Source organism: Piliocolobus tephrosceles, chromosome 9 (genome assembly GCF_002776525.5).
Source record: "Piliocolobus tephrosceles isolate RC106 chromosome 9, ASM277652v3, whole genome shotgun sequence".
Classification (NCBI taxonomy): Eukaryota; Metazoa; Chordata; class Mammalia; order Primates; family Cercopithecidae; genus Piliocolobus; species Piliocolobus tephrosceles.
This window is the reverse complement of record NC_045442.1, coordinates 99,460,774-99,465,484: the sequence shown is the minus strand read 5'-3', so window position 1 is coordinate 99,465,484 and position 4,711 is coordinate 99,460,774. Positions and strand designations below refer to the sequence as shown.

The 4,711-nt window shown below is 41.1% G+C and overlaps 1 pseudogene; it reads right to left on the bottom strand.

The window, feature by feature from the left end:
- Nucleotides 1-1,960: 1,960 nt before the first annotated feature.
- LOC111546696 lies at nucleotides 1,961-2,751 on the bottom strand (annotated as a pseudogene).
- Nucleotides 2,752-4,711: the final 1,960 nt, after the last annotated feature.

Sequence of the window (4,711 nt, the reverse complement as noted above, 5' to 3'; positions counted from 1 at the left end):
TCTTTCTTTCTTTCTTTCTTTCTTTCTTTCTTTCTTTCTTTCTTTCTGTTCTGGGATACATGGGCAGAATTTGCAGGTCTGTTACATAGGTATACATGTGCCATGGTGGTTTGCGGCATGCTGTCCTAGGTTTTAAGCCCCGCATGCATCAGGTATTTGTCCTAATGCTCTCCCTCCCCTTCTCCCCCACCCCCTGACAGGCCCCGGTGTCCAATGTTCCCCTCCTGTGTCCATGTGTTCTCATTGTTCAACTCCCACTTATGAGTGAGAACATGTGGTGTTTGGTTTTCTGTTTCTGTGCTAGTTTGCTAAGAATGATGGTTTCCAGCTTCATCTATGTCCCTGCAAAGGACAAGAACTCATTCTTTTTATGGCTGCAATCCCAGCACTTTGAGATGCTGAGGTGGGAGAATCAATTGAGCCCAGGAATTGGAGGCTGCAGTGAGCTAGGATCACCCCACTGCACTCCAGCCTGGGCGATATAGTAAGACCCTGTCTCTAAAACACAAAACAAGCAAAAATCCAAACCGTTTACTTTTTCTTTATAGTCCTGGTTGGTTAGTGTTAGATAACACGTTGTGCTATTATATATTAACCTGGTCTGTTTTCATATTAAAACCCTATTCATTTCTTGTTGTATTTCACTATAACCTGTAGGACTATCAAGAAGTTTCATTACGTAGGAGATGCACAGTTAGCTTTCCTTTTTAAGACATTTGACACATTTATCTCTATTGAACCATTTTTTTGCATCTTATGTGTAACCAGCTGCTGTGATTGTTAAAATCCTATCTTCCCTGCTGTTGTGTGTGACCACTGGGGACAGTAATTCTTCCTGTCTTTTGTATAGTCTCTACAATTTCTAGGACTTTTTAACAGTGTTGTATTCAACATTTTTCTTATACAGATAGAAAGAATTACACATCCATACTTGATTAATAGGTAAAAACTTAAAGAAAGAAAGAAAACACACATGCTTCCTCTTTTATTTATTAAAACCAATACAAATAAAACTTATTTCCTTATAATCACTCTTTTTTTTTCCAGTACATTACCTTTTGTATAATTTAGGCTGATGTTCCTTTTTCAGGTATTATAAATTCTTGGCCTTTTATAGATTTGATTTGTTCTAAGTTTATTAACAGTAATGTTTATTGTTCATGATGGGAAACCATTTAAGTAAGTTGCTTTGCCCTGTAGCATTGTTCTGGCATCCTTAAAGACATTCTGACTTTTTGGCAAGACATGAAGTTCCAAAAACCATCCTGATGTTTCTTGCTGCAAGACATGGAATCAGCTATTCTCTAGGAGTCCTTCTCTTTCTGGTAGGCAGTAGTATTAGAAACCAACTTATACTTATATCTATCTGCATAAGAAAAATGTTGAGTACAACACTGTTAAAAAGTCCCAGAAATTGTAGAGACTGTAAAAAAGACAGGAAGAATTACTGTCCCTAGTGGTCACATACAACAACAGGGAAGATAGGAGTTTAACAATCACTGCAGCTGTTATACATAAATGTGCTGCTGTTGTCATGGGACCAAATTCAAGAGTGATAGAGCTAGAAAAAATATTTTTTAAAGCCAAAAGCTTATACTGATTTTTCCATTTAAATACATGATGTTACTATACTCTACTTTCCTAATAGTAGAAAGTTTTATCATTGCCTAACTGAATAAAGCCATTCCCTGCCACAAGAAGGAAAATTTCTAACCGCTGAACATGTATTTCACCAAAACTCCTCCCAGGAAATATAAGTTCCCCACAAGTAACACATTTTGATTTACTATTCTATTTAATTAAACAAATACATAACTGAAGCATTCTGAACACAGATGCAGGAGGACTTAGGTGTCAGGCTGAAGATCACTTATGTCTTTTTTTTTTTTTTTTGGCTATTAATCATGCCATTTTTAAAAAAATTATGTACAAAGATCTAACATGTCACCCAGGGACCATTTCACCCACTGCTCTGTTTGGTCGCCAGTCTTTTGTCTCTCTCTTCAGCAATGGTGAGGCAGATACCCTTTCCTCAGGGAAGAGAAATTCATGGTTTGTTGCCCTTGCCAATAAGTAAAATGTTGGAAATTCAAGCGGTAAAGCTGTTGCCATTGGCATCTTTCACGTGAACCACGTCAAACGATCCAAGGTGCCTCTCTCTGTTGCTGATCACACCAATTCTTCCCAGGTTAACACCTCCAGTCACCGTACACAGCTTACCGGCATCAAACTTGATGAAATCAGTAATCTTGCCAGTCTCCAAGTCAATCCGAATGGTGTCATTCACCTTGATGAGGAGATCAGGATAGCAGATGGTGTGAGCATCATGAGTCATCAGATGAGGGATTCCTTTTGTGCCCACAAAGATTTTTCTCGCTTTGCACAACTTGTACTTGGCCACCTCAGGTGTAATAAGATGTATATCAAAGCGACTCTTGGTGTCATAGATCAGACAGAAATTCTCTCCCTTCTTTTCAATGCTGATGACATCCATGAATCCAGCAGGGTAGGTTATATCAGTTTCAGACCTTGCCATCCATCTTAGTGAACGGCTGCATGCAAATCTTTACTTCATCTCCTGTCAGGGCATACTTAAAGTCTGTTCCTTAGGAAAATGATGAGGGGGAAACACTCTTTCAACTTGTGGGGACCACTGGATGGACGAGGAGCAAACACACTGGACAATGTATCCAGCATCCAATGCTTTGGAGCTGCTACCTGCTTCAGATGCTTCTTGGGACTATGAGTCATGGCTGTGTTAGGCAAGGAAAGAGAATCAACTATGTCTTAACCCTTTCTTTTTGCAATAACAGAATAACTAAACCTGGGTAATTTATAAAGAAAAGAGGTTTATTTAGTTGGTTCTGCAAGCTAGGAAGTATGAGAAGCACGGCTCCAGCATCTGCTTGGCTTCTGATGAGGGGCCCATGGTAGGTTAAAACATGATGGAGAGGCGGGGTGTGACGGCTCAAGCTTGTAATCCCAGTGCTCTGGGAGGCCAAGGTGAGCAGATCATTTGAGGTCAGGAGTTCGAGACCACCCTGGCCAACATGATGAAACCCTGTCTCTACTAAAAATATACAAAAAATTAGCTGGGCATGGTGGCGTATGCCTGTAGTCCCACCTACTCGGGAGGCCTAGGCAGGAAAATCGTTTGAGCCCAGGAGGCAGAGGTGGCAGTAAGCCGAGATCGTGCCACTGCACTCCCGCCTGATGACACAGCAAGACTCTTTTTCAAAAGAAAAAAAAAAAAAAAAACACCATGGTGGAAAGGTCAAAGGTGAAGTGGACATGTGTAAAGAAAGGCAAAACCTGACGGATGTCCCGGCTTTATAACAACCCGCCCTTCTGAGAACTAATCCATTCCCAAGAGACCTAATCCAAGAACTCACTCACTACTGCGAGAACAGCACAAGCCATTCATGAGGGATCCACCCCCATGGCCCAAACACCTCCCACTAACCCCACCTCCTAGCGCTGCCACTTTGGAGATCAAATTTCAACATGAGTTTTTTGGGGAAATAAACTCAAACCATACCCATATCATAGCAATCTACAAAATCATGAAAGCCATCAGGGTTGCCATAACCACACTTAAATTATTTTAACTCTGTTATCTAAGGATCCCAGGAACACAAGCAATAAAAATTTTCACTCAAAGACTTTGCAGAGGAGTCTCAATTCTCATTTAAAGCCTTAACGTCATCATAATGTTGAGTTCCTTAGCCATCCTAAAGACTGTATGCTCTGAAGCATTTACTTGTTTCTTTTACAACATTAAAAATGGAACACTTCCATTTTTAGGGCAAGCAATTTATTTTATTGGAATTTCTTGGGTAGTCTCCAGCTGTGCAGGCCAAGTGACTTATCTGGGGGTCACAGACACATTCTGAACTTGTGAGCTCTCCATTTCTGAGTCGATCAGAGTGGAAACTCTATTCAGCTTGTTAACACACATGTGGTGAGTCTCTCTTATACACCTGGCCCAAATTTATATAGGAAATAGAAGTTTGGAAATGAAAAATGTTTGTTTCGTTCCTTTAAGCCACCTCTAAGAGCTAGACTAGCCTTTCAGAATCAAGGACTATATATCAAGGACTGTACTTCTAAGAGGATGAGCTCAACTCCTGAGTGTTGCATGGGAATGGGGTCAGTCCCAGAGATGACTCGTGGATTGAAAGTGGTCTAGGAGGGATCAGCAGTGGCCCTGATTGTGTGTTGGTTATGTAGTGGAAGGAAGAAGAAAGAGGGTTCTGTAAAGAGGAAACTCAGTCAGGAAGTGGAAAGACCACAGACTTCTGGGCTGACCCTCCCTGGAGTGACCTTCAGCCCCTAATCTGGTCTGCGGATGACCCCTTTGAATATATTGGAACAGACCCGGAAGCCCAAGGCTGGAGCACTATTCCCATTCAGGGAATAGTGATGCATGTGGGCCAATCAGTGGCTCACCTAGCCCCACCCTATTCCATGGCTGCCCCACCAGGACCTCATCTTCTCTGGATCCCGTGCTGCAATGATCTGGGATGCATTTCTGTGTGTTTGAAGTCTTTAGGTAGCAGCTAGGAGAACTACTATTTCTGACATTAAAGAAATCATGTTTGGTGATCATAAACCAGTTTCATCATTTAATCTTTTTGTATATCCAGACTATGACCTTCTCTTTCTCTTTCTTTCTTTCTTTCTTTCTTTCTTTCTTTCTTTCTTTCTTTCT